Source organism: Mus caroli, unplaced genomic scaffold (assembly GCF_978045245.1).
Source record: "Mus caroli unplaced genomic scaffold, Mus_caroli_1 scaffold_15, whole genome shotgun sequence".
Taxonomy (NCBI): Eukaryota; Metazoa; Chordata; class Mammalia; order Rodentia; family Muridae; genus Mus; species Mus caroli.
This window is the reverse complement of record NW_028227270.1, coordinates 50,090,236-50,110,710: the sequence shown is the minus strand read 5'-3', so window position 1 is coordinate 50,110,710 and position 20,475 is coordinate 50,090,236.

Here is a 20,475-nt window from a genome sequence, read left to right as displayed (position 1 = left end):
GGTTAAAGAGAGAGTTCGGACATCTTGGTACATGGCCAGATGGATTGATTGTTATGGGCCCAAGGCAAATTATAATCATTATGGCAGAAGGGCATGCCAGAGGAGAGCTACTCACCACAGAGCTGTCAGGAAGCAGAGAGAGAGAGACAGAGAGACACAGAGAGACACACAGAGAGAGACAGAGAGAGAGAGACAGACAGAGAGACAGAGAGAGAGACAGACAGAGAGAGACAGAGAGAAAGGGACAGAGACAGAGACAATCATAAGCAAGGGGCAAGGAACAAACATTCCTGTGACCAACATGCTCCAAACAGGCTCCACCTCCTAGATCCTACCCTGACAATGTCATTAAACTAGCCTGGCAATAATTGTTTCTTTGACAAAGAAGTTCTCCTTACACAATGATCTTCCAGAAACTCCAGCTCTATGTGCTGACTTGGAAACCCAGTTTTCAGCTAATGAGACCTTTCTCATCCAGGTCCTGTGCTTTTGACCTGACAATGTAGCCAGGGTTCCTGACCTGGCCTTCTCCTTAACGGTTATTTACACACTGAAATGTCTTCTTTTACACATTCCAACTGATGGTTCCAAATGTCACTAGACATATTTGGTTTTAAGAATCATCGGAAATTTGACACGAAGAAATGGAAAACAGAATTCAATTTTTCTCTTTCTTTAAACATCTTCCTTTTTCTTTTCTTGAACAACAATACTCAAAACAAAGCAAAACTCTACACAGACAACCAACCAAACACAGATGACATCAGTAATGTCCTATATAGATGATCCTGGCTCACTATTGTGGACTTCCTGTTCTGCACCAGCAGTGTCCATCCCATCCCAGGGATCTATTACATGTCTTCCTTGACTGACCTTTCAGCTAAGCAGATGACTGTGAGATGCTATGGCCACAGGAGGTGGAACCGATGTTATCTATTTTCTCAGGTCCCTGAGTGCTTCATTACTCACAGCCTGATTCCACCTTTGCTCCAGAAATGTGGTTTCCTGAGGTCTCCAGTGGCTTTGGCATCCCCCACCGTGCACTCGTGTGCACACACACACACACACACACACACACACCTCAGACACATGTAAGCTCTACCCACCCTGTGCTTCTTCCTTCAAATGTTTGCTGGAGAATCAGAGCAAGGTTTGTGACTGTATCTTGATTTGCACACAGTGCTGATAGTCAAACTACAGGTGTGTAATTGTTCAACACAGGTAAAAGAAAGAAACAATGGGCGCCCTGAAGAAAAAAGTTCTCCTTGAAACTCTTAATTATTAAATGTTGCAACTTTGCATGCAAAAGACCATTTTTCTTGAAGATCCTTTAATAGTAACGATTTGGAGATTTCTGTAAGAGGAAACTGCCCCCTGCTCTAGAGAGGTAAATCCTACTGAAAGGGATACTGTGGTAGAACAATCATGTGTCTAATACAACAGAGATCTAGATTTCTGTTGTTGCAAGGGAAGAAAGACTGCCAGTGCTAGGCTTGGCATAGGAAAGCCTTCTCTTGGTATCAAAATAAAACATTATTGTTCAGGCTGTTTTCCTGTCCCGATGTTAGCAGATTGACTGATTTCTGTAAGTGACGCCATGGTGTCACTTTGCTTCTCTTGAGTTACCTGATTTGTCCTCTGTGGACTCAACAAGGGGTTCATCCTCGTGGAGGGGCGTGACTCATCATCAGGGAAAACAGAGCTCTCCATCCCATGTTGGAGAACTGGGTGTGGGCGTGGACAGTGTCGTTACAATGCTTTCTGTGGTCTGTTCTGTAGGATGCTGGCTAACCAGTTTTTCTGTTCTCTGCAGAGATGCCTTCACAGAGTGGCTGGAGGGGAATCTGGAAACCTCTGTGTGTGTGTGTGTGTGTGTGTATGTATGTGTGTGTGTGTTCTTTCCTAGTGAACTCACTCACACCAGCTTTCTGTGCACAGTTTCCTTTACAGAAATGACCTGCCTGATCTACAAGGAAGAAGCCTGGCTTCGGGCTCCTCTCATTCACACTGCTGCTGCTTAGTTCTGGGAAGTACAGCAGGGATATTCATGGCCATCCTGTGTGGAAAGACTACAGTAGAGGCTAACGGCTGTCCCTACATGCAAGCCAAGGCTACAGGCCCCTTTGCAGATATCTTCAACCCAGGGTCATATCAGAGTGGAAATCTAGATTTCAAAGTACAGAAGTCCATAAAGTGCTGTCACAAGCCAAGGACATCTCGAGAGCCACAGGCTAGTCGCTAGGAGTCAAGGATGAACCTCCTTTAGGCCTTTTAGAGAGTTCCTAGACTGAATTGGCTGGCATAGTGACCCCAAGTTAGGGGATTCAGAAGTATAATAGGACATTCTTCTGTTTGTCCCAAACCACTAGTTTCTTGTGCTTTGTGACTCTCTGTCTTAGTCAGGGTTTCTATTCCTGAACAAAACGTGGCCAAAAAGCAAGCTGTGGCTTATACTTCCACATTACTGTTTATCTTGATGTCAGGACATGAACTCACACAGGGCAGGAACCTAGAGGCAGGAGCTGATGAAGAGACCATGGAGAGTGCTGCTCACTGAATTGCTTCTGCTGGCTTGCTCAGCTTGCTTTCTGATACAACCCAAGACTATCAGCCCAGGGATGGCACTACCCACAGTGGGCCCTCCCATCCTTGATCTCTAATTGAGGAAATGCCTTACAGCTGGATCTCTTGGAGGCATTTCCTCAAGAGAGTCTCCTTTCTTCGTGATAACTCCAGCTTGTGTCAAGTTGACACACAACACCATCCAGTATGCTTCCCCTTAGAGAGCTAACAGAGAAAGAACAATGGAGAGAGTTCCAGGCATCTTCACCCGCCATACTCTATCAGGTCCCAAGGATCAGATTAGATCAGAGAACACAAAGTCTTAATTTCCTGTATATAATGATCTCCAGTCCGGTGTACCTATAGTACTCCCTTGCCCATTAGCCTAGAATTTGATGTCCATCTCAGCTTCCCTGAGGTTTACAGTGGAGGGATAGTATCAAGTAATGTCTAATGTGAGAGTTACAACTGACAGCTGGTAGCAGGCTCAGATGTGAGCACTGTAACTTCATGGCCCTGCCTGCAGCCAGTGTCTGAACAACTCTCAGCCAGTCCCAATTTCACTTGGGCTATTTCCTTGCTGGCCAATCATTCCCACAAGACCAGTAAAATTACTGTCTGGCTAAGGTGACACCTGTGCCTCTACTGATTCCCCCTGCTGAGCTATCTTTCAAATGCTGTTCTTTTCTGCCGATTCCTATACAATCTGATAAGTTGATGCAGTATTAGTATGATTGAGAATTTAATTAACTCAGAAAAATAGAATAATGCCTTTTTGTAAAGTTATTCATGACTAACCAAGAACAGAGGTTTCAGGCAAATTCCTATGTAACTAGTCACATGGACACAATACTCTGTGATCAGGTGACCTGAGTGGCCACTCTTGCCTATAAATCCCTCCCAACAAGCCTTAGCTCTTAATATACAGCATGGCCTTTAGTTGGCCTTGGACCTCAATAAGAACTGGGTTATATTATTTCAAAGATTATATGTGAAGAAATGTCTCAAAATCAAGTAGATAGCAAAGGAGTGAGGAAGGTTATATCTTCTAATTATTTTATAGCAAGAACCAAAAAAGAAAAAGGAGGCCACTGAAAGCTTCCTTTCTTAATAGCCTCTTTGGTTAACTCATACCCATGAGCTCCACAGGAGGAATAGCCAGTTGTTATTATGGTGGTCTTATTGTTTGCACTGAAGTGGTCTCTCTCCTAAGTCAAGAAAGTGACAGAACAGGTTCCTGGCTAATCCTGTCATGCCTGAAGTAAAGCAGTTTAAACGTAGAAGGCATCATGTCTAGGCCAGGCTTTGGACATACACATTTATGAGAATTTTCATTACATTCAAATCAAATTCACAGGGCACAATTGTACTCCTTGAGATGAGAACACTTCCTTGAGATGCAGGGGGATTCCCAAATTGCACAATGGATGAGCCTGCCAACAGTTGTCTTACAGGCTGCCTGGGACAGTTTCCTTCTCTTCCCAACACAGAGGTGAATTCGGCAGGTTGCAGCCACCTCTCACGTTGATTTAATCTACTGAGAGAGGGAATGGCCATAGACAAAGCATTTCCCCACTGTTTATGAAAATGATGGGTTATCAGCATTTTGCTCAAGGTGTAAGACACCACCCTGTCTCCATTCAAATCCATTACATATGCCAGAGACCCAGCTGTCAATAGCACTGTGCAGTAAATTTAATTTACAGAGTCAATATAGAGACAGCTGCATTAAGAGTAAGATAATTCTGGCACATTATTAATTTGAGTGGCCGTGTACGGCATTGTCTAGGCAAGACCTAAGTCCAAGTTTTCATAGGCAATCTGTACATAAAATGAGGTATGCCAGAGCTGTAAAAAATACCAATAACACTGATCTGGCTTATTAACCAATATTGATTCCTTATACTCAGACACGGTCCAAAAGACTTGAGGTAGATGTTGGGATGGCCGGTCTTAGCATTCTTGCTTCATTAAAACAGTAAACATCCTGAAAGAATCGCAGGGCACAGGGTAAGGTGGAATGGGAAAGGAATAAAAATTGGCTGAGTTTGCAACTGTCCAAAATTGTTATCATGACTATAGATTTATGTGTACTGCGAAATAGTGAGATCATTCGTAGGACTGCAGCTGGTAGCATGGACTGTCCTCCATTTTGAATTAGTTATAGTACCCAGAAATGTCTCTTTGGCTGACATGTTTCTAAGTCCTGCCTGCTTAGCCTTAAGCTCCATTAGTCACTGACACCAGCTGCATACCTCCAAATTGGGTGTGTGTTACCATTTCCAGGTCCACTGCTGCCCACTGACCCATCTAACATGGTTACAGAGGGATTATTATTACCGGTCCCCAAGAAACAAGGGCCAATGCATTTATTCCTTGTCTGCAGCTGCTGGCATCAGACAGTAGTCCTCACTTGCTATGGAGAAAACAAAACCTTCATCATGGTCATAAGCGAAGGCAATAACAGAGTGGTCTCAAGAGGTTTACAAACATGGCATCAAACCTCAGCTACCACATTCTATGAACATGCTTCTTCACCCAGAGCTTACTGTTATGGCTGATAATGCCATCTGTGTTTCCTTTTCATTGGTTTTATTGGGCTGTCTTGTTGTGTGGCGTGAGCTGGTCTCAAACTCATGGCTCTCTTTTCTCACCCTCCAAGCTATCAAGGAATTGCAGGTTTGTACCTTCACACCCAATTGCTATGAGACATTTCTATTTTTCTGGCACCCAATCTCCTCTGGACTAATGGCAAGAAGTAGTTGCTTTATGCCAGACAGGAAAAACCAGGATACAAAAACACTGGGGGTGTTACTAGCAGAGAAGAGGAAGAAGAAGGCATTATGGAGTGACACTGCTGATGGACTTGGTGGTACCGGGCAGGGTAGCCAGGGGCTGAGCATTTCAGAAAGGCCCTAAAGCTCCAACTTGGATAAACTAACAAGATGTATACCACTAGGTCCAGAAGTTGAAGATGGAGGTAGGATGCCATGATGTTTCCCAGAAGCATCAAGCCAGATCTTCTGGGGTACTGAAGCAGAGGGAGAAGGCTTGTCTCTCTCTTCCAATTTTCCCTTTCTTCTTTTCTGTTCAGGCAGGTAGAGAAGCCAGAAGCAAGAGAACCTCCAAGGGTGATACATCCTCCTGAACAGAGCAGGGCATGGACCTAGAAGCAAAGAAACACTTCTGGAGGGAGTGGGCTCCTGGTGGTTAATGAACAGAATAGAAAGTGAAATCTCCTTTTAAAGGAAGCATACTACACACTGGTTATATGCATATAATTGTAACTGCAAGATCTGCCTTCACATTTTATTAAAATAATTGGCAGAGGCAGACACTTTTGGATCAGAGTTAGACTCAGGAATGAACAGAAAAGTCTCGGGTCCTAGTCAGAGCCATTAGTAGTGCCTAGTCCAAGAGTAGGTTTGGATGTCACAGGGGAGCCAGGAGAGGAATGATCCCCACTTTGACTGTGATGACTGGGTGAGCCCTGCAGCTCTGGGTATGACTTAGGGGATGGTCTGGCAGGTTGTTCAATATGGAAGAACTTTGATGAGAAGGTTTCCTTCATAGTTTGGCTCTCTTATAGTAAGCATGAACAAGTCCCGAGAAGGTCTGGGCTTGAGACTATAGAGAAAACTGTCTATAGTCTAGTAGCCAGCCTTTAATTGATTAGTTATGTCTAATTCTCAATTTCTTCAATTTGCAACTTACTGTTCTGGAAGCCGCAAATTTTAAAAAAACAGCTTAACCTCTAGGTCTTCTATTGATATAAAGTACCATCTTTTCCAGAAAATGTAGTTATTGAAGGGTGAATCAATTCAGCATATTTCTGAAGGACCCTGTGGAGGGTCTGGCCTGATCACAATCAGCACTTTTGGTATTTGAGAACACAGAAGGAGAGCAAAAGGACTCTCCGCATGCAGTTTCTGCAACAGTGCAGTGAAAAAACAGCGAGAGACAAATAACCTCAAAGTAAAAGCCACTGTTCTTTCTGAATCCCGTGGAGAGACGCATCCTTGCCACACCCCTGCTCCCCACGTGCCAAGAACATAGCTCTAAAGAGTTCTCACATGTAGTCATTTGTGGTCACATGCTATGTGCATACATGTATGTATGTGTATGTAAGGGTATATGTGCTTTTATCCAACCAAAATTTGAAATGATCGAAACATGACAATTTAAACTCAGAGCTATTGACAGCCAAAACCGATTGACTGTTACTAATCCTGTCATTCAGACTATTTTCTGAATCTCTACTAAGGGCCAAGCCAATCTGTGCAGAAAACTGAATTCACATGGAGAGAGGAAAGCAGGAAGTACTTCAGGATACCACCTGGCCAGTGAGGTGGCTCAGGGGATAAAGGCACTTGTGGCTAAGATTTATGATCTGGGTTCAATCCCCAGAAAGGAGAGAATTGATTCCTGCAGGTCGTCTTCTCTCTCCACATCTGTGCCATGGGATGCATATGTGCACACTCAAATAAGTATATAAACACTAATTTATGATTTTTCCAAAGTTGATGATTGTGCCAGGACCCCACTAGTGGATTGAGTTACTTTTGGCTACCATAGAAGGCTGGAGAAGGATGAACCAGAATAGTTTTGATTCACATGAACTATATGCCTGTCAGTTATATCAGTTTCCTTGTGTGGTCAGTAGGCATACTCAGCCATGACCATCTGAAGCCATGTCTTTGATGAAGACAGTGATTAAAAGGCAAGACGAAACTTTTAACAACTCTATTGCTTGGGTTTAAAATTCACAGCATGTGCCTTGTGCTTTTGTGTACAGAAACAAAACAAAACAAAACAAAACAAAAAAACAAGATACAAATCAGATCATCAGATTCACAGAAATTTAGGGAGTTGTTTGGCAAACTTTTGAGTGCAGATTGAAGAGAGGAGGTCAGGCTGGGAGTAATCTAGACCAAGCGAACAACAGAATCTGTTGGCAATGTCTGCTGTTGTATTAGGATATAATGGCCCAAGGGAGTGTGGGTTTTGATGCTATTAGGCATTAAGATTCGATTCTAGCACGTAGACAATCTGGTTCGAAGTTTCCCCAAATTAGACCAACATCAGCTTGTCCCCAGAAGACTGGCATGGGTGCTCGTAGCTTCCACAGCCAAGAGCTGAGCTTAGTTCTGGCAACTGAGGCACAGCATGACAGTCACAGAGGCCCTATTTCAGAAAAGAATATCTGAGAGCGCTGGGCTTCTAATGAGGCAGTTACAGTAAGTCAAATGCTTCCATGGCAATCTCTCCTTTGTCAATCACTGGTAAATGGGGACACATCTTCATGGAGGAGTCATTGCACAGAATAAAAATCAACATGGTGTCACCCGGGGAGAACCAAAGTAACAAGACTTGGGTGTATAAAATCCCCAGAGGCTTCTGAGGAAAGGAGTCCACCTAAAAAGAACCACCAAGCTCATCTGTGTCTAACTTGCCGAGGCAGCGGGGGGGAGGGGGGATGGGAGGGCAGAGGATCTGTGCGCATGCGTGCAGGGGCCCCCAAGAAGGTTTGTCCCCTGAGGGGAATTGGAAAATGCAGCACATCACCCTGAACCGAAGCTCTCTATGGACTTTGTAGTATAGTGTGGGCCAGATGTGCAGACAGAAACCCCTGGAGCCTCATCTCCATCCCGCCCCCATCCCCAAAAGCATGGCCTCAGCCAAAGCTGCTCACCACCTGCAGAAAGGAACCCTTTTTCCTTAGAAGGAAACGCGCACACTGACTTCGCCTGAAATAGGCCTTCCCCGGAATTTCATGACACATTTTGTCTCCTGCAATCGCTTCCTGAGTGAGGATGGCTCAGGCTTACTTTGGTCTCTCACATACACCACATTCTGTCATCCATTTATAGAAATTGAAAGCTGGGGATGCTTTTGGCTTGTTTCTCTCCCCTTTGTTTTGAAGTCTTAACATATGCACAGCCTGTTGACCCCTGTTACTGCCGTCCCAACCCCTCTTTCATGTTCTCTTCTCTTGGATTTTACAAAGGATTATGTAAGGCGTTCTCACTGCAGTGACTCACAGCACTCTTGCATCTTTCATCTTGCTTCTTCATGCGGCCTGACATCTTGTTCCTCCTTCTGACTGGAACTGTGCACAGAGCAGATGTTCTCACTGAGCTGTGATGAGTTTTAGATCTTATTCTCAGGGGGAGCCGACTAATTCAGAGCCCTTCAGCCTAGATGAGGCATTTAATTTATTCCTTCCAGAACGTTTCACCTTGAGCCTGTCTGCAGTGGATTTTATCCGCAATTATGCCAATTACTGGGTTTTGTTCACCCTGCAGAGGGTACGTCCCCTTCCTCTCTGGTCTTGACTAACTTCACAACTTCCATCAAGAGCGTATTTCGCCTAGCACCTACCCCGGCACATCTAACAGCAGTAGCAGCAGACAAAGAACTCGATTTCCTCCCTGGCTGTGTCTTTGATTCTGGTGGGTGCCAGAGTAGGAACTCAGAGGCAAATCATGTGATCTGAGTTTTCATAGGCTCCTTGGATCTACTTTCAATGGAGTGTCATGTGGCTTTGCCTCTGATCATGAGGACCTGAGTAGCTGTTGCTATTTTCTTGGTTCTCGGTGGCTGTTCTGGACTGTGTGTTCTGTTGTAACTCCGAGGTGTGTTCAACCAGTTTCCTACCTACATTTTTGTTGTAGGATTCTTATGGATTCTCCTTGCTTCACTTTGGTTCTCTTGCTGAGAGTGAGGATGGGTCATCTCTAGGAGCCTCATCCTGAAGAAGGAAGGCTTTGTCTGGTCTGGAGCCTTGTCTGCCTTTGAAGTAGTGACGTGGCTTACAGAATCTTTCTCCTATGCATAGACCCTTGAGGGTTTTTTTTGTTTTGTTTTGTTTTTTGTTTTTGCTTGTATGTCAGAGTCAGAATTTGATCTTATATCAGGACAGGAAGAACAAACTAAATTCTAAACAACTTTTATTTTATTTAAATTGCAAACTACTGTTGTTTTTTAGATCACACAAATCACAGTTCCACTTAGTCCCTTTATACTTTTTTTTCTCCCATTATAAATCTGTGCTAGGCAGGCAGTGGTGGGGCATACCTTTAATCCCAGCACTTGGGAAGCAGAGGCAGGAGGATTTATAAGTTCAGAGGCCAGCCTGGTCTACAGAGTGAGTTCCAGAACAGCCAGGGCTATACTAAGAAACCCTGTCTCAATCCTGTCCCCCCCCAAAAAAAAATTCTGTGCTATTAGTTTTCTCTTCGATAGCTCCTGACATGGGTGGTCTTGTCGCTTCCCTCAGTTAGGTAGACTCAGATCTCACCCCCTACAGACTAGCTTCAACTTTTTGTCTTCCCATGGAAATGGTCAGGGCATCTGGCTTCTAATTTAGGGGCTCTCCGAGGCCAGAATATACTGATTCTTCATGAGGTCATCACAGTGCTGACGGGAAGACCAAGTTCACGTGCATCCCAACCCAGGACACTGCAACCTGAAAATGGTTCTGAAATGTATGTAGTGACTGCTGCTGGGAAGATACACTGAGAATTTATCAACTACAAGCCAGCCTGGGTTCAGAAGCCATCCCTCAATATGTGGTTTTATTTTATTTTAGTGTGTGTGTGTGTGTGTGTGTGTGTGTATGTGTGTGTGTGTGTATACATGGGTGCCTGTGCTCCTGCGTGAGTGTGCACATGAGAGTATGTGTGTAGTTGTAGTGTCAGATACTTCTGGCAAGCTCTGTCTGTCCTACTCCATCCTGAATGGTTGCAAACCCTCCACCAGTCCAGCAGACCCAATTTTTATAACCCAACTTAGTACCATCAAGCACTAGAACTTACTGCCATCCTAATGATATGTCTGTCTTAGCTATTGTATCCCCTGTTCCTTACTACAGAGATTGTGTTAAACTCAGCACAGTTAGTACTGGTTCAAATATATAATAGCAAGCCTGACATTTTCTTGTCATGTGTGCTGTTATTAATGCCGTGATTACTCATCGGTTATACGGTTATTCTCTTCCTGAGTCTAATTTATTATTGGAAATACATAGGCATTTAAGCCTTGTTGTTTCTTTTGTCAAGGGGCTCGAGGAGTTTTCTTTCTTTCTTTCTTTCTTTCTCTCTCTCTTTCTTTCTTTCTTTCTTAGATATTTTCTTTATTTACATTTCAAATGCTATCCTGAAAGTTACCTATACCCTCCCCCCTGCCCTGCTCCCCTATCCACCCACTCCCACTTCTTGGCCCTGGCGTTCCCCTGTACTGGGGAATATAAAGTTTGCAATACTACGGGGCCTCTCTTCCCAGTGATGGCCGACTAGGTCATCTTCTGCTACATATGCAGCTAGAGACACAAGCTCTGGGGGTACTGGTTAGTTCATATTGTTGTTCTACCTAGGGTTGCAGACCCCTTTAGCTCCTTGGGTGCTTTCTCTAGCTCCTCCAATGGGGGCCCTGAGTCCCATCCAATAGATGACTGTGAGCATCCACCTCTGGGCGACAAAGTTTGGAGCTAAGATGAAAGGGTGGACTATCCAGAGACTACCCCACCCTGGGATCCATCCCATAATCAGCCACCAAACTCAGACACTATTGCATATGCCAGGAAGATTTTGCTGAAGGGACCCTGATATAGCTGTCTCAAGGAGTTTTCTAACATCAGCAATCTTCAGCATCGCCTGGACAGTTCCATATCACAGCCTACAGCACACATGTCCCGTCCTGAGCCCTCGGTTCCCTCAACACCCTGGTCCATCCTGTTTCTTCTGGCTTCCCTTCCTGCTGTGTCAGGAAGAGGAAGCTTTCCTGAATGCCACTGGCCTGTTTCTTCCTACCTGGCCATGGCTTTTTCTCTGCTCTGTGCTCCAGGACTCTCCTTGTCAGCAAGCTCTTTCCCTGGTTTCTCATCCCAGTTCTTAAGTCTTTGTTAGGTCATTGTGTCTTAATTCACTTGCTCTCTCTGTCCTTGAGTGGTGACAAAGGACCTGAGAGCACCTTTGTCAGGAGGCTTTCACTCTATCTTTGATCCCTATAGAGCAATCCGCAGGCTAAGTTGGCCCTCTACATAAAAGCAAACAGATAAGAAAAAAATAGCCCATTTACATGCCCTGGAAAATAAGTCACCATCTTCTGACCTGTTTAGAAGGCAACTGACTTGGTACCAGAGTGAGTGTTGACTGAGACTGCCAGGCTGATCCATGTCCTGGCACCTAATCAGCTGGCCTACTAGGTCCTAACTATCTCTGACCAGCTTAGGACACAGGCTCTCACAAAAACAGAGATATAATATTTGCACTGTGTCTTGGAAAGTGAGCATGCTCATGTGTTTCCCCTTTCAATACTGAGTTCTCACATTGTTAATAAGCACAGAGCCATCAGCAAAGAAGACTGTTAACTGTGTCCACTCAACTTGCTGCAGGCTGATCAGGGAGCCCTATGACTCTCGATGTTACAGAAAGGCAGACGATGTAATTTGGGCATCCCAGATTTAGGAATGGACCTGAGGATAAGATCAATAAGATCAGGCATGCTTCTTTGTGCATGCATAATCGCTACACTCTCTCTGTTCCTCAAGTCCATAGTATTGTTGTTGGAATATGAAATATCACTTCAGGCTCCTGTTTTGAATTGTCTGGTCCGCTGGCAGCATTACTATTTGGGGAGGTCATGGGGACTCTAGGATAGAGGCCTATCAGGAAGAAGCAGATCACTGAAAGAGGGTCCTCAAGGCTGTGTTAGCTGGTCACTTCCTGTCTTGTTTACTATGTCTTCATCATGCATGAGGTGAATAGCTCTCCTCAGCTACACACTCAGCGCTGTGGTACTGGGGTACCAAGGGGGTGCCATGGGCACAGAGCCAGGCAACTGCAGACACAAACCTCTAAACCAGAGACCAGAAGACATTTTACCTCCTGTAGATTGTTTCTGTCAGTTATTTTAGTCACAGGAATAAAGAGCTAATTGATACACACACTGAAACAAGTACCAGAGACCTAGGAGTAAATTATCAAGTGCATATTGTAAATGTCTTTAGGGAGTCGTGCATGAAGTGAGCTTAGAAAAGATTTTGAGAAAAATCTGTCTCCGAATAGCGGAAATGATGGATTTTAGTATATGTTTGGAAGAAACATTGGTTATGGGCGAGGTATATAAGATTGCAGAACACTACAGGAAAATGTCAGCCAAATGCATATCAGAGAAGTGTATATACTGTTTGATTAAAATTTAGCAGTGTCTATGCTGATGTGGGTGATATCTGATGAAAACATTCAAAATCCGGTGCATTTTTTGACTTGAGAAAAAAAAAATATATATAATAACACTGGTTTTTAGCACTGGCCCCAGCCCCCAGCACTGTGCATGACACTTCCTTTCTTAGCAGCTAGAAAAAGAGGTGGCAGAGACATAGAAAGGGGAGTGTGGATGCTTAAGGTGAAGGGGCTTGTAAGAGAACAAGCCATGATGAGGAAGCCATAGAGAGAAGGCTGTAGGAAGCATTGCAGCACAGATATATATAACCAGGCCTTCCCTCCCTCTGCTACCTGGGCATCCTGAGCCAACTCTCCTCACCCACACACCTTGCTTCAAGACTTGCAAAGTATGGAGACAGGGATGAGATACTTGTATCCCCTGGATGCTGGCTCCAGCAGGGATCAGCCAGGGTTACATTTTAACAATGCAGCAGGATTCCCAGAACAACAAGGTAAATTTCCACCCCACTTCAAACCCCAAGATACTATGTATCTGTGTGTGAGCAGTTATTTCCCATATTTCAGCTATCAGAAATCACATGTGTGATTTTTTCAAACACTTTGAATGCCAGTGCACACAAACTACAGTTCAAAAGTGGCAGGACTAGTTGAAATTGTGGCTTTACTAAATGACTTAGAGAAATCATCAAAGATACCATTCCATTTGGTCTCATAAAAATGGTTTTTATAGAGTTTTTATTATGTAATCAGAACTCAGGAGTGATCTATATATCAGTGTCTGATACAAAAAAAATACATATACAGCTGATGTACATATATAGTTGATAAAGTGCTCCACAGATCCTGAGATTTGTTTCAGTTTGTTTATTGTTTGACTCTTGTCTGTTCCTCCTCCAAGGACTACGATCAAAATTCTTCCTCACCTCCCTCAGCTTGGGGAGCATCAAATCCCTGGTGGCTGCACCCTGCCAACCTACGCAGGGTGCCTCCAATTTAACCAGAACTTTGGAAAGCAAACATGTAAACAACTAAGACCTTTCAACTCATGACATTCTATTGCAAAGAGTGATGAACAAATAAGAAAGAGGGAATTGTGGGATACTGTATTCTCTTATGTGACAGTTTGATGAAGTACAGATGAAGCAGGGAATCAAGATGTGCTGACACACGGGGTGACCCAACACCCTAATTTTATTGGCCCACTGGTGTCTGAGGATCACGAACAAGTTCATAAGTATTTAAAGGCCATTTAGTCAGAGGATGCTACATTTTCTATATGCTGGAGAGTTCAGTTAGATTGGTTCACACTTCAGTAAATCCAGCAAGGCCTTAAGCAAAACCGAGCTGTCTTAATCCATATTTAATTAACATTCATTAGGAATATTCACCATGTACTGAGCTTCAGATATTACTGAATTTGGTCTTTGCAAGTGGCTGCTAATAGTACAACTTTATAAATTGAAGGAGGAGCATGTGAATTGGGTAAGGCTGTCAATCTATCATGCCGACATGTGCACAGAAGTAATTGAGTGTGGAGTTTGCTGAGGGGTGGAGACCCCAGGAAGCTGTCCATACAAATCAATGGCTTTGTTTACCTGGAAGTGATTTCTGTCACCAGTTTATACATATCACCTAAGAGACAAACATAGAAATTATACACATACACATCATCATTGTTAAAACTTTAAAGCATAACAAGTTATATATATTATATATGTAGTATATATATGCATATATATATGTATATATATATATATATATATACATACATACATACATATATACATACATACATGAGTTGATTGGGGACTTTTATTTGGGAGGCAGAGTTCTGGTTCAGAGAATATATACTCTCTGTCACCAGGAAACAGAAGTCATCAACCCAAAATGCCACTCTAATATAGCCTAAAATATTAACCTCTGAAAAGCTTTGATTCATGTTTTTACCTGCTTCCTGGTGGATTTGATTTCCTGTGAGAAGGGGCTGGATTCTGATTAGGATGCCACTTTAGCCTGATATGTGTCCTAGCCAGCATGAGGGAGGCCATGTAACTTAATCACAGGGTCCCAGCCCAAACCCAGAGTGAGATACAGCCCGCAGCTTCACTGACGTACACTGACCACATGTGACAGGGGGAAGGTGCTCTCAGGCTTCACAGTTCTCTTCTACTCTGTTTGAAAATAGGGCAAGACGCACAATGTATCCCACCTCAACAGTGACATTGTGGGGGGACAGCCTCTGACATCTTGTATTTATACCAAATCACTTCTTGTTATTTCCAATTTCCTCAGGAGGTCTATCATTAGCAACAGTTAATGACCAGCTTGAGGCAAAACCCAGGGTTCTCTCACCTCAAAAAGTCATAACCTGTAGAGGTGACTGGATGGGAAGATATCAGCACAGTTATAAAATGCAGCCCTTGCCCCAGATGGCAGTAGGGACAGACAGCGCCTTTTAGAGTTGTCAAGTGTTCTGCATACAAAATCAGGTAAGGTGCGCTCTTCTGGCTTCCCAACCCTGTCCCACTAAGAAATATCTGAAGGAATTATTGTTGATATTATACTCTTTCCATTTAAAACAAGAAAGGCATTCCTGAAGTGAATCTGTTTCTTTTTTTAATTCCTTGCCACCAAAAGCTTATTAATATCAGGTTTCGATATTGCAAGTGATTTTCTTGAGTGAGTTAAAAAGGTTTTAAATAAAGGAGTCTGTGTGCTTTGTCAAAGCATTCTTCATATTGCTTTCCCACTCATCCAAATGGAAAGTCAAGGCTGAGTGATAATTATGATTGATGGGTGCAGATCATTTCACTAGTCAGTGTGTGAAATGGAGATTCAAAGGCACCACGAAGGCGAGACAAAGAGGAAGAGGTGCTGACATGGATGTGCCTTTACCTGCATCCTGTGGTCAATGGTCCTGACTATCGCATCAGCACCTTGAGATCAGCATGTGTCCTTGGAGCACATCTTAGTCTCGCTGCAGAAAAATGGTGCCCTGCTCTATGTCACTCTGTAGAGGTCTAATTCAAGTGAACAGGTTCTCTTTGTATGACAGAAAGAGGCTGCCCTATTTTTCCAGAGCTCTTTTGAGATGTGTAGCTTTCACACAAAGATTGGCAAATACAGACTTTGAGGCTGACTGGTATAAATCCAGGTCTTTGGACTGACCAATGACACGGTTGTTCTTCCCTCTGGGTCCTGAGCTTTAGAAGACAGCTCAGGAAGACTTACATAAACCTTTGCTTCCAGGTAGGATTTAAGCAAGTGGAACTGATCAGTCTACCTACCAGCCTGAGAAGGACTTCTGCACTTGATAATAGCTCCAGAGGCCATTTGATGCCAGCTTCCAAGAACCCAAAGGGGATCAAGTATTGATCCTCAAAAAAGGATGGTCCTCCTTGTGATGGAGGCTCATGTAGACTGTAGATAAAGACAGCTAGCACCACCACACCATCAGTGTTGGAGTATATGCATATAAATGTTTCACTTTCCTTTTATTTTACTATAGTAGTTCTAAGATGAAGATGATAGTGTCAATTTTAGCCTGGTCATGAGCTTCTCTGTAAGGAAACATTTAGAAAAGCGGTTAGCCCAGAGACACAGTCCAAAGGAGCATTTTATGGCAGTTGCAGCAGAACTTGTGATTGCCTGAATATCTCTACCATACACTTAGCCTATAATAAGGAATGATAGCTTTGAGAAGCAAACATGACTTTTAAGCTCTTCAGCTGATTTGGAAGCCTGGTCACCACCATTGGTGTGCTTCCAAGGTCTACTGCACAAGCACTCTATCGGGTACTTTTCTGACTGCCATGGCAACACCAGGCTCAAGGTGACTTATAGAAAAGAGAGTTTGCTTTAGCTTATAGTTGAAGGGGAATGAGTCCATCCTGGTAGAGAAGCACGGGAGCAAGCAACAGGCAAGCACAAGAAATGGTGGCATCACACCTTTTACAGGAAGAATAAAGCAGGGAGAACAAGCTGGAAAATCTCCAGCCTACTCCAGTGATCAATGGCACTGTGTGGGCACTCAAGAAGCAGAGAGAAAGGAATTCTGGTCCTCCAGCTGTCTTCTCCCTCCTCACTTAGCCTTGACACTCAGCCCATGTGTAGGTTACTCAGTTAAACCTCCATGGGAATGCCCTCCTAGAAATTTCAAATGTGTCCCTAGGTGATCGTAAACTTAGTCAAGCAACTATCATAGAAACCAATTCCACATTATTCCAATGCCCACTCATTGCTACCCTTCAGGTATGATCCCCCAACCTGTCCTGGGTTCTGCTAAATGAGACCATCTTCAGAAATAAACCCCAAGATGGCTATCAGAAATCTGCCTCCTATAGGGTTGCAGACCCCTTTAGCTCCTTGGGTTCTTGGTCTGCAACCCTATAGGAGGAACACCAATATGAAGTAACCAGCACACCTCCCCCCCCAGAGCTCTGTCTCTAGTTGCATGTGTAGCAGAGGATGGCCTAGTTGGCCATCAATGGGAGGAGAGGCCCTTGGTATTGTGAAGATCATATGCCCCAGTACAGGGGAATGCCAGGGCTAGGAAGCGGGAGTGGATGGGTTGGGGAGCAGGGCGGGGGTAGGGTATAGGAGGCTTTGGGGATAGCATTTGAAATGTAAAGGAAGAAAATATCTAATAAAACATGCCTTAAAAAATAAATAAATAAAGCTCTCTACCATGAGAAAAAAAATCTGCCATGTTCATCTCTCCACCCCAGAACACATTTAGTTCCTACTGAGCATCCTCGAGCCCTGGGGAAAGTGACCTCTTTACTGCTTAGCCTGCATCCACAGGGTCATCTTATCTGCTACCAACACAGCAGGGACTGTCATCGTCAACTAGTGTCCTCTGCAGTCTTCCCCATCCACTCAATGTCTAGCAAATTCTAGTAGCCAGAAAGCAATGTTCGCACACAGGACCTTCCATTCAGGACTTGAAATCTCTTGTACCATTTACCTAAGAGTCAGGAGATGTGCTGAGGCCACCCTCACCCTCATCCAGTCAAGGCAATGATGGCATACTTCAGGCACAAGTGTAACATCTTTATCCATGTAGTTTGAAGTGATGTCACAACCCAGCAGGCATGGAGTTAGAAGCTGGGTAACCAGAAAAGGTGTCTGTAACACGGTACCTGTTTCCCCCGGTGGTGCGAATGCCTAGGGTTCAGCATGCTTGAAGTTATAATTAGGTGCTTTTCACTAAAACAGAAATTAAGGCACCAAAGAATGGTACTAATTACCGTGGGTATGGACTAAGGAAGAGTGTGAATTCTCAAAAGGTGTCAGCTTTATAGTAGTATTATTTACATGGTAGTTTTGACTCACTCTTTCATGGGTATTTCAAAAGGATCATGGGGAATATAGCCTAAAATGGAGATCCAGTCCACTCTAATTTAGAAGGAAAAAAGGTCACACTATGTCCTGAGTACTCAACCCACCTCACAATATTAATTCAAAAGTCTTACAAAGATAACAAAGCTTAGGTCTCGTACAACAAGCAACCCTGAGTAAGTGCTCTTGCTCACTTTGAAGAAAAGCATCACTTTGCTAAATAAAAATTCAGCTCTGTAACTCCTTCCGTGGGTGTTTTGTTCTGTATTCTAAGGAGGAATGAAGTATCCACACGTTGGCCTTCCTTCTTGATTTTCTTGTGTTTTGAAAATTGTATCTTGGCTATTCTAAGTTTCTGGGCTAATATCCACTTATCAGTGAGTGCGTATCAAGTGACTTCTTTTGTGATTGGGTTACCTCACTCAGGATGATATCCTCCAGATACATCCATTTGCCCAAGAATTTCATAAATTCATTGTTTTTAATAGCTGAGTAGTACTCCATTGTGTAAATGTACCACATTTTCTGTATCCATTCCTCTGTTGAGAGACATCTGGGTTCTTTCCAGTTTCTGGCTATTATAAATAAGGCTGGTGTGAACATAGTGGAACATGTGTCCTTATTTCCAGTTGGAACATCTTCTGGGTATATGCCCAGGAGAGATATTGCTGGATCTTCCGGAAGTACTATGTCCAATTGGAGCTAAGAGGAAAGGATGGACCATCCAGAGACTACCACACCTGGGGATCCATCCCATAATCAGCCACCAAATGCAGACACTATTGCATATGCCAGCAAGATTTTGCTGAAAGGAACCTGATATAGCTGTGCCTGGCAAATACAGAAGTGGATGCTCACAGTCATCTATTGGATGGAACACAGGGCCCCCAATGTAGGAGCTAGAGAAAGTACCCAAGGAGCTGGAGGAATCTGCAACCCTATAGGTGTAACAACAATATGAACTAACCAGTACCCCCAGAGCTCGTGTCTCTAGCTGCATGTGGAGCAGAAGATGGCCTAGTTGGCCATCATTGGGAAGAGAGGTCCCTTGGTCTTGCAAACTGTATATACCCCAGTACAGGGGGAATGCCAGAGCCAAGAAGTGGGAGTGGGTGGGTAGCGGATTAGGGCAGGGGGAGGGTATAGGGGACTTTCGGGATAGCATTTGAAATGTAAATGAAGAAAGTATCTAAAAAAAAACCACAAAACAAAACAAAAACAAAAACAAAAACAAAAAACTTCAGCTCAAGTACTATGTCTCTTGGCCAAATCTTTTTCTTTGACAAGACAAGAACCAAGGGAACTAAAACTTAGTAACACTTGCAGGCAGTTTTTCATATTCATTGAGTATAATCTGTACTGAAATATCTTGTAATAGACAAACACAAATGAAGGCCTGGTCATTCCAGACTATATACCCCCTGGATTCCAGAAATCTAGTCATGGCCCGAAGTCTAGTTGTTCTAATCAAAAATTATGTGTAAGAGGTTTACTGAGGAGAGGTATAAGAAACAAAAACTGAGGGTCTTACACGTGTAGTTTCTCTGGAAAAGTCTTAGAAAAGCAAAGATTAGTATGATAAGCAGGCTGCTGCTATATTAAATACCTAAAAATAATTAGAAGTGGTTTGAGAACTGAGTGAATGGTAAAGGCTTAGGCATATGCTGTAAGAAGCCTGAGACATCTCAGAATATTGACAGCCAAGTGGATATGCCATGCTTCAGGTGGAACCAGCAAAGAAGAACAGACGACGGGATCCTCCAGGAAAGGTTGACCTGTAATATCAGGATAAAGTTGGAAAACATGGCTGTGCTATGTTCTGTTGCTCTGTAGAAGGCAAGGCACATGAGTGATGGAATTAAGTGTCTGGTTTCGGGAGTTTCTAAACCAGTCCTGCAGAAGCAGATTTGTGTTTCTCCCAGCTTGTAGGCAGGCATGAGGTGATCCAGAAAATTCCATGAGAGTCAGTATAGCTGGAAGTATTTCCACCTTATCGACGTGGAAAATATTTTTGTCTACACATAAACACACATAAGAACACATACACACAGACAGACACAGACACAGACACACACACACACACACACACACACACAGAGAGAGAGAGAGAGAGAGAGAGAGAGAGAGAGAGAGAGAGAGAGAGAGAGAGAGAGAATTTCACTGAATAGAGGAATCAGAATGTAGCGGAATCCCCATTACATAAAGGGTCCATGGATTGTCTCCGGGATTTAACCAGCCATACAATTAGAATTAAAGGGTGGAGACTGGGCTTTACCACTGCGAGTTTGAACTGGAGAGAACCAGAGAGGTTACACACAATCAATCAGACGTCTAGTCTACAGGATAGGGCAACAAAGCTAATCAGATAAAACTCTGCTTTGCCTTG